Raw genomic sequence first — 12,971 nt, 5'->3', positions numbered from 1 at the left:
CCCCTGCCTGGCATTATCTATCCTGGTCAGTACAGCACAGTGCAATGCAATGCAGTATAGTACAGATCTCTTTATTGGCTTATCTCTCCCCCAGCTCACATAAATGTTCCAAGAGAGCAGAGAATTTGATTGACAACTATATTCCCAGCATCTAGAACAATGCCTAGAGCATAGTACGTAATTATAATGAATGGTGAGTGATATTTTACAGAAGGAAATTCCAAAGTCCTCACATAACCCATTTTCCATAACACAGAACTTATTTAAACTGGAGCCTAGAACAGTGTTTTTCACAAAAGATTTTGCTTATAGCAACCCGTGCTTTAGAACAGAATATTGTAAAGACTTCCAGATCAGTTAGATTTGAGTTTCTCAAGTAGTGACTGTGGACTCCAGTGAAACAGTAACAGGAATTCCACCAAACAAGGTTCACAAAGTGAATGGCATTGGGAAATGATACAGAATCTTCTCGCACTGGAGGATGCATCATGCACAGGAGAAGCTCTAAGAAGTCCTATCGAGAAAACAGGTGTTGAACCTGGGTTTGCTGAACTTATTTCACCAGAGACCCCATCCATTAACATCTGCATCACAAAGCACAATTGGGTAAACAGTGATCCAGCTGAAGTCTTTCTATTTACAGACACAGACAGAAAATGAGGCCCAGAAAGGTTAATTGACTCACTCAAGGTCATGTGACCATCTCCTGAATCGTAGAGCTGTGTGCTTTTCACTGCCCCAATGTTGCCTAATGGTTCACTTAGCTATCCATTCACAGGAGGTCAGAAACTGAACACGGCCCTCAGATTCCAGTATCATTTTGACTAAATTATATATAAAAATTGATGTACCAAATAGGATTTGCTTTCAATCTCACTATTCCAGAAATAGTCATTCATTCAACAAATATTTATTAAGTACGATGTGCCAGGAGCTGCACATTTTGCAGTGATCAAGATATGGCTGCACAGAAGACTGACAATAAAATTAGCCTTAGAGAGATCAAAATTGATTGAACTGTCCTTGATAAAACTGCTTCAAAGCAGGGACTTGCAAGAAATTGCATATTCACATTTCATTTGCTTCCATTAATAGTGCTCATATTTAGATCTGATGGTAATAATATGCTCTCAACTGGTGTGGGTCTGGAATAAAACACTCCCCTTGACTGTGCACACTGCAGAGGTAAAAACAAAATGATTGGAGTCAGCTGGGCTTTTCTATTGAGCACCTCGACCTACAGATTTTCCAATTTCAAGTTCATTCACATTTCATCTCTGGCTTCTACATTTTAGTTAAAAAGCATTTCTCTATTTGCTATTGTCCACTAAGGAAAATGCCTATTTAAAAATAGGTTTCTTTTTTAAAGCATCTTGATTCACACATTTCAAAGCCCTTCAGAAAACAGGATTTCTCAAAAGCCATGTGATTCTAAAACATGCTACAGATTTCAGATGGAGAAAGATTCAAGATATTATTCTACATGATCTTTTCAATGAACTGATCGCATCTGTCTAGGAATAAGGAGAGTTGTCTTATGTTACTTCAAAAAAGATTCCAAATGAAAAAAAAAAAATCTGGGCTTGAGAAGATCTAATGCCATGCCATTGAAGCCAGGTTTCAGCACAGACCCAACATGTGTATAAGTAATAAAAAGAAACCTGAGAAAACAGAAGCTCCTCAAGGTCCTTTGCCCTGGTGTATCTTTAAGGCCAAACTGTAAAGAGAATAAGCATGTACTTCCAGACCCAGCAAATGTCTTCTTTGCATTTTAAGGATGCACTCATCGTTTCTTCAGAAGCAATCCTGAAACCCAGTGTAGCAAAGCAAAGATAGTCACCACATAATACAAATAATCTGTGTTTATTAGATACCAGAATAAATCAGGGAGACTTCTTAATCTATGGTAAAGAGACCCCCACCAGCACAGAGAGAAGAAATGACACAAGCACAAAGCCACGGGAATCCAGACCCAGGAAAGCTGTGCTCCCACCACATCACTGCACACACACAAAACCTGCTGTTTAAAAATCAATTCAAACACAAACAAGTGACTGAAAAAGCCATTTGTTTAAAAAGGGAGGGGAGAGCATATTTTTTAAGGACCAAGTATCATTTTTTTTTTTTTTTAAGGAGCCAGCACCATACTCTCTTCTCTCACAGGATCATTGTTCAATCTCTGGTAGGCTGGGTACATTTGACTGAGTTTATTGCAACTGCTTCTGCCAATTCTTTGAACTACCAATCAATGGGATGAGGTTTCTAAGCACACCAGCTGCTACACAGAAACACATGATAAAGGGAGCAGTACTGGAAAGGCATGTATTTGCTTGTGTGTGCATGCTTGTCAATGTCTGTGTGGTTATGCAGATCCATGAGGGGGTTTCTTAATGCAGTTTAATGGAATCCATTTGGGGTGAAAGGTGTTATTTTGTCTAAAGAAATCTCCCCCTCGCAGTCCAGCTCTCAGACAGACTCTGCAATAGGGTCACCATCTGGGGATGTCTGATAGATCTGGGACATGCGATCGAAAGGACTCTCCTCCTCCTCATCGTTGTTCACCTCCCGGTCCCCGGGGGGAACCGCGTTGGGCATCATGTGGATGTAGGCAGCTGCGATTTCCTTGTGGAAGACCGTGTCTTGGTTGTAGGAGATGAGCTCATTGCTGATGTTCACCGTCTACACCGGCGTGCGGGAGCAGACGTGGCTGCACCCCAGCAGCTGGGCAAACACCTTCCGGAAGTCGGCGTTGAAGGCATAGTGACTGGGTTGATTGAGGAGTTGGCCCAGCAGAACCAGATGAAGACATCGAATGTGGTCTCACTGACGCAGGGGAAGCCGGCCGGTGGGCCTTTGGGGTGTCCACTGCAGAAAGGGACCATGCAGTTAAGGATGAAGAAGGGCAGCCAGCAACACACGAAGACCCCCATGATCACCGACAGGGTCTTGAGAACCTCGGTCTCCTTCTTGATGGAAAACCGCAGGCTGGTGTCGGGCGCGCAGCCTGCGCTGCTCCGGCAGCTCTGCACGTGCTCTGCGGCCCTCTCCAGGGAGGAAATCCTGCGGATCTGCACCTGGGCGATGCGGTAGATGCGCGTGTAGGTCACGATCATGATGGCCATGGGGATGTAGAAGCTGATGAGCGAGGAAGAGATGGCATAGGTTCGATTCAGGCTGGAGTCACAGTTTTCTGCCCTCACGTCGGGCTCCCAAACGGCCTCCTCCCAGGGCGTCCAGTTGGCCAGGTTGTTTGGCAGGTCCAGCCCACCTCAAGAGACCGCCTGGTCCCTGTGCCAGTTGAGCTGGACCGGAATGAAGGAGATGAGGCTGGACAAGGTCCAGGCCGGGCCGACCATGACCAAAGCCATGCGCTGGGTCATCTTGCGCTCATAGCGGAAGGGCCTGGAGATGGCCCAGTAGCGGGCCACGCTGATGACCTACTGACGCACAGGTTCAGGATGGAGGCGGTGGAGCACATGATGTCGAAGGCCACCCAGACGTCGCAGAACGCTTCAAAGGGCCAGTAACCGGCCACCTCGGCGACTGCCTTCCAGGGCATGACCAGCAGCGCCACGAAGAGGTCTGACACAGCCAGAGACACGATGAAGACGTTGGTCATCTTGGCGCGCAGGTGGCGGCTCCGCACGATGGCTGCGGACATCAGCACGTTGCCCAGCAAGGTCCAGATGATGAGTAGGGTCAGCAGGCAGGCGGTGACCACCTGCACGGGCCCCAGTGGCAGTGCCCCCGCCGAGCCCCCCACGGCGTTCCCCTGCGCCAGCTGCTGGTATAGCGCTAACTGCCCCGGGTACGCGGTGCCGTTGTTCCTTGGCGGCAGCATTTCGGGCTGGGCCGCAGAGTCGGTTTGTGCGCGATCCCAACTACAGCCCTGCGACCCCCAGGCAGCCCCATCGGGCACCCCGAGGATGCGCCCCCTCAGCCAAGGGACCCTCGAGCCCCAGAGGGCGCTCACCATGAGCTGCGCCGGGTCCCAGAGCGCGCGGGGACTTCTCTTGCCTCCTGAAGCGCCCCTGGCTCGGTGGCCGTGGTGCGCCCCTCCAGTCTCCGCGATGGGCACAGGAAGCGGCTGGTGCCCGCTGACAGCCAGGGCTGTTCTCGGGAGTCTGCGGCGCGCCAGATGGCAGCGACAGCGGCTGTGTCTGGTTCGGAGCGAGAGAAGAGAACAAGCCGCCACTGAGGGGCTGGGGCAGGCAGTCGCCGGCGCCGGGCTGGCACTGCGGCGCTGCCGCGGTCCCTGGCCGCTCCCCGGCCCCGCGTCCCGCCCCCCGCGCCTCCGCGCTGGACTCCAGCCCCACCTGTGCCTTGGCGCCCTAGCTCACCGCGCTCAGCGCGCCAGAGTGGTGATCCCGCAGGTCCCAGGAGCGCCCCAGCGCCAGACCCTAGCCCCGGGCCGGGGAAAATTCTTCCCGGGAAGACCGAAGGGTGCTTGGCGTAGCCCTGGAGCCCTAGCCTTAGCCACGCTTGGGGAACAAGAGGTGGGGTAGGGATGAGGACGCGAGGGCTTCCGGAGGGGGAAAGAGCATTTGAAGTGTAAAGGGGGCGGCCTTGGATTGCCCACAGACCTGAGTCCCAATCCGGACTTTATTCCTGGCTCTGCAACTTTAAGGGCCCTACATAACTTTACCCGGCCTTGGTTTCCTTCTCCATAGCGTGGGATAATGATTCCTACTCCTAGAACAGTGTCAGAACTCAGGGAAGCCGTCTAGGATGAGGTGTCCAGTAGACAGTGTCTCCTAGGAACAGGCTCCCGCTTCCCCCAGCCCCTCCCTCAACACCATGAGGCTGGGGCTTCACCTGACCTCTTGGGAGACTGTCCTTTTCCCCACCACCGCCCCCAGTCCTTCAGTGATTTTTCCTTTGGGGAATAATTTGGAATGAACCCAGAAGACACGAGGAGGAAGAGAGCCCCCCCCCCTCCCCCAGAGAGTTGGAAGCCTTTTCTTTGCAGGGCACTTTTACAGTCTTTCTCTTTTTCAACCTTGAGAGGGGTGGATACATAGCTCAGTGTTGAACAGAAAAGGAACTGACGGGGCCCAAAACCCAGACTGAAAAAAAAAAATGATGGAAAACAATAAAGAGGGAAAACAGTGTTCCTGAGCTCTGAGTGCACCTCCCAGCTGACAAGTTGCATTTGTGAAGTGTTTCGGCCTCTGCTGGCGTTAAGCTCAGCTGAAGGCAGCTGGGAGAGAAAGGGATGTGACAGCAGCCAGCTGCACAGCTCCAGCTGCGACCTGCTGGCCCAGACACCTGCAGCATGGTGAGGTCTAGTAACAGACTGGACTTTCTCCTCCCTTCCTAGTCTCCCCCTTCACCAAATGCACTTGCACCCTGGACCAACACCTGCAAGTGGCCCAGCTTCTCAGACTTAGGCTGCTCAGCCTACACAGTCCCTTCCCCCAACCTCTTTCCCCTTCAGTGCTTTCTGCCGCTGGAGAAGGCAAGACCATCTGTCCAGGTGCCTAAACCTGAAACTGAAGAGCCATCCTCACCTTCGGTCTCTCCTCATCTTCTAGGAGCTGGACCACTCCTCTGGCCATGGACATCCCTGTCCAGAATTGTGCCTCCTCCACCCTGTTTGAAGGTGGCACTCTCCTGGCCTCCAGGCTCTGCCCTGACCCTCTGTCTTCCCAGAGGCAGTGATCTCTCCTGAATGTGACTATGCTCATGTCACTCCCCTGATGAAACACCCTCAGTGTGTTTCATGATCAGCTCCCTGTGGCCCCTGTTCCTCTCCTGGAGAGGAGAGGAACTAAAAACACAAAAATACAAAAAATTAGCCGGGCGTGGTGGTGGGTGCCTGTAGTCCCAGCTACTCCAGAGGCTGAGGCAAAAGAATGGCGTGAACCTGGGAGGCAGAGCTTGCAGTGAGCCGAGATTGCGCCACTACACTCCAGCCTGGACGACAAAGCAAGACTCCATCAAAAGAAATGAAGAAAAGGGAAGAGAAGAGATGAGACGAGGACAGAAAGGAAGACAGACTGGAAGAAAAGAAAAGAAAAGAGAAAAAGACCATATCACCCAAATATGAGAAATTCTCCCATATATACATACTTGTATCTAGATGACTAATCTCTGGAAAGTTATAAGAAAACACTGGTTCTTTCCAAGGAAGGGATGGCCAAAAGGTAGGCTAACTTAACATTGTTCACTCTTTTTAAGACTTTTGTATTTCTTGTATCATGCACAGGTATTGCCTATTCAAAAACAAACCTACAACAGGGAAAGACTGAAAGCTTTTCTTCAATATCTGCTACAAGGCAAGGATGCCTACTCTTAACACTTATATTCAACATAGTCCTAGCCAGAGCAATCACATAAGAAAAGGAAATAAAAGGCATCAGCAGAAAAAAGGGGGTAAAATTATCCCTGTGTGCAGATGACATGATCCTGTATGTAGAAACCCCTAAAAATTCCACAGTTACTAGAATAAATGAATTCAGTCAAGTAGCAGGATACAAAATCAATATACAAAAATCAGATGCATTTCTTTATACAAATAATGATCTGAAAAAAATCAAGAAAACATTTCCACTTAAAATAACATCAAAAAGAATAAAACACTGAGGAACAAATTTAATGAAGGAAGTGAAAGCTTTATATACTAAACACTATAAAATACTGACAAAGTAAACTGAAGACACACAGCCGGGCATGGTGGCTCATGCCTGTAATCCCAGCACTTTGGGAGGCCAAGGCAGGTAGATCACCTGAAGTCAGGAGTTCAAGACCAGCCTGGCCAACATGGCGAAACCCTGTCTCTACTAAAAATACAAAAATTGGCCAGTCAGGCATGGTGGCAGGCACTTGTAATCCCAGCTACTTGGGGGGCTGAGGCAGCAGAATTGCTTGAACCCAGGAGGCGGTGGAGGTTGCAGTGAGCTGAGATCACACCACTGCACTTCTGCCTGGGCAACAGAGCATGACTCTGTCTCAAAAAACAGAAAAAAACTACAGACACATATAAATATAATGATATCCCCAAGTTTGTGGATTGGAAGAATATTGTTAAAATGTCCATACTATCCAAAGTGATCTACAGATTCAATGCAATCCCTATCAAATTTCCAAAGGCATTTTTCACAAAAATAGAAAACACAATTCTAAAATTTGTATTAAATCATAAAAGACCCTGAATAGCCAAAAGAATCTTGAGAAAGAAAAACAAAGTAGAAGGTATCACACTACCTGATTTCAACTTATATTACAAAGTGATAGTTATCAAAACGTATGGTACTGGCATAAAAGCAGACACATGGATCAATGGAACTGAATACAGAGCCCAAAAATAAACCCAAACATATATTATGAGCTAATTTTTGACAAGTCCAATAAGATACAATAGGGAAAAGATGGTGTCTTCAATAAGTAGTGGTAAGAAAACTAGATATCTATATGCAAAAGAATGAAACTGGACCTGATGCCTATCTTACACATCATACATAAAAAGCAACTCAAATAGATTAAATACCTAACACCTGAAACCATAAAACTCCTAGAAGGAAATATAGGAGAAAAACTCCTTAATATCCTCCTTGACAATGATTTTTTGGATATCACACCAAAAGCTCAGGTAGCAAAAGCAAAAATAAGCAAGTGGGACTACATCAAGCAAATAAGCTTCTGCATAGCAATAAAAAAAAACAAAACAGGGTAAAAAGGTAGCACAGGGATTAGGGGAAAATATTGGCAAACCACACATCTGATAAGGGGTTAAAATCCAAAACATATAAGGAACTCACACAACTCAGTATCAAAAAAAAAACCCCCAAATAACTGGATTTTAAAATAGGCAAGGACCTGAATAGCCATTTTTCCAAAGTCACACAAATGGTCAAATGGTATATGAAAAGATGCTCAACATCATAATCATGAGGAAAATGAAAATTAAAACCACAATAGATATCATCTCGTGTCTCTTAGAATGACTATTAACAAAAAGGCAAAGACATAAGTGTTGGTGAGGATGTGTAGAAAATGAAACCTTTGTACATGGTTGATAGGAATGTAAATTAGTATAGCCATTATTGAAAACAGTATAGAGTTTCCTTAAAAAAAAATACAACTACCATAAGATCCAACAATGCCTCTGTTGGGCATATATTCAAAGGTAATAAAATCAGCATCTGAGAGAGACATCTGGATTCCCACGTTCATGGCGGCATTACTCCCAATAGCCAAGACATGGAAACAAACTAAGTGTCCTAATGGACAATTTACTTACCCATTCAAGGACAGATGAATGGATAAAGAAATTGTGACATTTGTTTATACATATATTAAGTCCTCCCTTAATGTCATCAATAGGTTCTTGGGAACTGAGACGTTAAGCTAAATGAACATACAGCAGGTCCTCAAGTAACACTGTTTCCTTCAATCTAATTTTGGCATAATGCAAAATGAAAAAAAATCAGTTTTGTCATACTTTTTTTCCCCTCTTAACCACAGTTTCTAAGAACTTACTGATGACAATGAGGACTTTATACAATGGAATAGTTAGCTTTAAGAAAGGAGATACTGCCATTTGTGACAACATGGATGAACCGGGAGGAAAGTATGCTAAATAAAGTAAGCCAGACACAGAAAAATACTGTATGATCTCACTTAAGAAGCAGAATGGGAGGCAGGGGGGTGAGAAGCTGAATGTATAGAGAGTAGAATGGTGGTTATCAAGAGTCTGGAGGTAGGGGATGGGTGGGATGGGCAGAAGTAGGTCAGAGGGTACAAATCTGCAGTTAGGTAAGATGAATAATTCTACAGATCAAATTAATACACAGCATGAGAACCATAGTTAATAATATTGTGTACTGAAAATTTGCTGAAAGAGATTTTAGGTGTACATACACAGAGAGTAACTATGGAAGGTGAAGGATACAGACATTTGTTTGACCATAGTAATCATTTCACTATGTATACAAAGCATGTTGTATACCTCAGATATGTATAATAAAAATAAATGAAAAAAAAAAACAAAAAACTGTATCCCACCTGCCAAAAACAGTTTCAAATGCATTATGTCTTTGGATTTAGCATGGAATTCACCTTTGCAGGCCCACTTACCTACAACCAGGTGATTCATTGTACTATTCACAGTAAAAGATTGAAAGAAAGCCGGGAGCGGTGGCTCACGCCTGTACTCCCAGCACTTTGGGAGGCCGAGGCGGGCAGATCACGAGGTCAGGAGATCGAGACCATCCTGACTAACATGGTGAAACCCCGTCTCTACTAAAAATACAAAAAAATTAGCCGGGCGTGGTGGCGGGTGCCTGTAGTCCCAGCTACTTGGGAGGCTGAGGCAGGAGAATGGCGTGAACCCAGGAGGCGGAGCTTGCAGTGAGCGAAGATCATGCCACTGCACTCCAGCCTGGGCGACAGAGCGAGACTCTGTCTCAAAAAAAAAAAAAAAAAAAAAGATTGAAAGAAACCCAAAGGTCTATCAACAGGGGAAAGAACAGGTAAATTAAATTGCTTATATTTCCATACAAAGGAATATTTGCAGCCATAAAAAAAGGACAGTAAAAAGTAGTAAGACAAAAGGAACAAAATATATATATACACACACACACACTATATATATATATATAAACACACATTTCCTTGTACATGCATAAAACACATCTGGAAAGTTACACGAGAAACCTCTGAGGTTTCTGGAGATGCAAACTGGGGGCATGAAGGCAGGGGAAAGGGAGAGACTTCACTGTTTACCTTTTTATTATTTTCCAATTTTAAATCATTTGAATGTATAACTTGTCTAAAAATCAAATTTTAAAAGTTGAGAGAATTAACATTACAGAAAGTAACAAACCTCAAGGAAGCAGCCACCTTCACCAGATGGACAGTCTACCTCACTCTTCCCACGCTCCAGTAGTTACTGAATGCCAGTCCCCTCCCTCCATTCAGTCTGCCCCACCTGCTGGCCTTCTAGAGCCTCAGAGCAGTCCTATTCCCACACCTCCAAACACATCCATACACTGTGATGGTCGATCTGGGACCACCAGTTGAGAGGAAATGTGTTGTGTTTCCACTCTTCAGACAAACAGAGTGTTATTTTATTGAGGTTTGGGATTTTTTCTTGCATTAACAGGGTTTCTAGATCCCAGTAGGTGAATGAGAAAGAAGTATGCTTTTATTGCATAAGGAATTTGTTTCTGATACACCAAAGTGATGATGTATGACTTTTCTTAAAGAAGTGGTTATTAGAAGAGTTAAAAATCAATAGAAACAAAAAGTCATAGGTATTGTTCCAATACTCCAGGAACATCACAATTTGGATTCTGTAGATGTGTGTAATATAACGTGTAATATTACATTCTGACAACCTCAAGTTGAAAACTGCACAGCTGAAGATCACTTATAGTCAATAACACTTTTCAAACTTTAATTTTAAATTCATTAAGTCTCTCCCTAATGTATCGTACTTTTTAATAAAGGAAACTGTCAGATACGCTATAATACAGAGGAAAACGTTTATATACTCTTTCATTATAATTTTTCCACAACTTCCAAAATGAAGAAAAAGACATGGAAACATTAAGTTCAGAGAATAATTGTGGCAGACAATTCCCTCCTCCTGAAAGTTCAATTACCCCAACACAGGCAAAATTTCTTACTAACTCAAAAGGAACTGAATTCACATATAAAGACAAACGTGGGATTCTGTTGAGTTCTGTTGGACACAGAACACAATTGCTCAAGCACTGGTTGGGCACCTGTATTCTAATAGCTCACGATTACTGAGCACTCCATGTCTGGGAAGAGCCAGTGCTGGGTGCCTGGCATGCATCCTTGCACCTCATCAGCACAACTATCCTATGGGCTCATCCTGGTTCACCTATTTTATAAAAGAGAACACTAGCATCAGAGAAGTTAAAAAATTTGCCTAAAAACATCCAGAGTAGGTTTCATCGTTGCCCACTACTTTATAATGCTTTCCCAAGGGTACTGAGACGTTATCAAAACATGTTAGTGAAACAGTCTAAAACATCACAAATTTTAGGTTTAATACAAAATACCCAGAAAAGGGCAGCGTTATTAGAAATCTCAGCATAATGTAATAATAAGAACTTATGATGATTGTATTCTTTTCCTATTTTTTCTCCCGTACAGGCATATGAAATACCATAAAACTTATTTTAGTGGTGTGTGTGTACATGTAGTTTCAGGATAATATAGTAATCTAAAACATTTTTAATATGGCAAAGTGTGGCAATACTAAATTTTTAAAAAGGATTTTTATTTAGCAAACAGAAAGCAAAAATGTTGTCCAAGTAACATGAATTTATTTTATCCCTAGGAATGTACCTTTCCTTCTGCAAAGGATGTGAGATCCTGGCATGTAAATGAACATGAGGGACTAGTCATGAAAATACTGTATATTCAATACCTTAAATTCTAAAATTGTCTTAGCATTTAACATCTAACACACTAAACAATCTTTTTTCATATTCAATAAAAATAAGGACAAATTCAGTAAATTCAGATGGGCTATTTTATCACGTAAATTTTAAAAAAGCAAGGGTAATTTTTCAACTGATTTTCTTTTACCGTGATACGAGTCAATGAGAAAATATGAAATTGAAACATATCACCATTTCTCAGTGTTTACAAGTGGTAAGTCACAAGGAAAACCTTCCAAGATCTTCTGTGTTGTTTTTAAAAGGTATTATAATCACATAATTTGGGAAACAATGTGTACTATTATCAAGAAACCTTTCATATTTTGTGAAATGGAGCACTTCCCAAATTTAAGAGACTATGGAAACCTTTTTCAGACATTTTTTAACATCCTCAGAAATGGAAATTCTTGTTAATGCTGATCTGATCAATTCCTCCAAGTACATGGACTACTTCTTTGCAAACTCCAAGCCCCCAAATCAAATTACCTGTTCAACTGTATCTGAAAATCAGTTACATACAAGCATCAGAAAGTGTCTCTCCCAGCAACATAGACCCAAAACATACTACAAAACAAAAATTATCAAGAACATACAAAAGACATACCTTTTCATGTATTTATTTATTTTTTGAGATGGAGTCTCACTCTGTCACCAGGCTGGAGTGCAGTGGCTCGATCTTGGCTCACTGCAACCTCTGCCTCCTGGGTTCAAGCAATCCTCTGCCTCTGCCTCCCAAATAGCTGGGATTACAGGTGCCTGCCACCACGCCCAGCTAATTTTTGTATTTTTAGTAAAGACGAGGTTTCACCATGTTGGCCAGGATGGTCTTGATCTCCTGACCTCAGGTGATCCACCCGCCTTGGCCTCCCAAAGTGCTGGGATTACAGGCATGAGCCACCGAGCCCGGCCACAAAACACATACCTTTTCAAAGCCACAATTACCTCTCACCTGGACCATTGTTTCTCACTGATCTGCCTGTCATAACTCTTGCACCTAATCATCTACTTATATCATAGGAGAGTGTTCCTCTTAAAATATAAATAAGATCATGGTGTTCTTCTTTTCAGGGACATTCAATGGCCTCCCATTCCATTGCTATTAAGCACAAACTACTGACACATCACCTTATGGTTGTGTGAGATATACTGAGCCGTCCTTCTTGTCCTCACATCTCTAATCTTCTCACCTTCTGACTGTCCCCTCTGCTCACTCTGTTGGTCTCCACAACACTCTTCAAACATGCTCAGCACACTCTCACCCAGAGCCTTTACACTGGCTTCCTCACTGTCTGGGGTGCTCTTCTCTCAGGTAATCAAGTGGCTCACTCACTCACCTCTTTAAAATCTGTGCTCAAATACTGCTTTCTGTTCATATGGACCCTAAACACCTGTCTGTACTTCCAATTCCTTTTTTTTTTTTTTTTTTGGAGATGGAGTCTTGCTCTGTTACCCACGCTGGAGTGCGGTGGTGCAATCTCGGCTCACTGTAACCTCCGCCTCCCAGGTTCAAGCAATTCTCCTGCCTTGGCCTCCCAAGTAGCTGGGATTAGAGGT

General features: G+C 44.0%; 1 protein-coding gene and 1 pseudogene across 1 annotated transcript in view; both read right to left on the bottom strand.

Annotated features, from left to right (window-relative positions):
* Window positions 1-2,207: 2,207 nt before the first annotated feature.
* Window positions 2,208-3,841, bottom strand: LOC465127 (dopamine receptor D5 pseudogene; annotated as a pseudogene).
* A 218-nt stretch (window positions 3,842-4,059) lies between these two features.
* LOC134807781 (histone-lysine N-methyltransferase 2C-like) overlaps window positions 4,060-12,971 on the bottom strand; it is a 28,012-nt gene continuing 19,100 nt past the window's right edge. The window contains exon 11 of the mRNA XM_063788888.1: window positions 4,060-4,160. The gene's annotated coding sequence lies outside the window, so the exon portion shown is untranslated. The remainder of the gene's footprint in view (window positions 4,161-12,971) is intronic.

Source organism: Pan troglodytes, chromosome 12 (genome assembly GCF_028858775.2).
Source record: "Pan troglodytes isolate AG18354 chromosome 12, NHGRI_mPanTro3-v2.0_pri, whole genome shotgun sequence".
NCBI classification, from domain to species: Eukaryota; Metazoa; Chordata; class Mammalia; order Primates; family Hominidae; genus Pan; species Pan troglodytes.
This window is presented reverse-complemented; position numbering and strand designations above follow the sequence as displayed.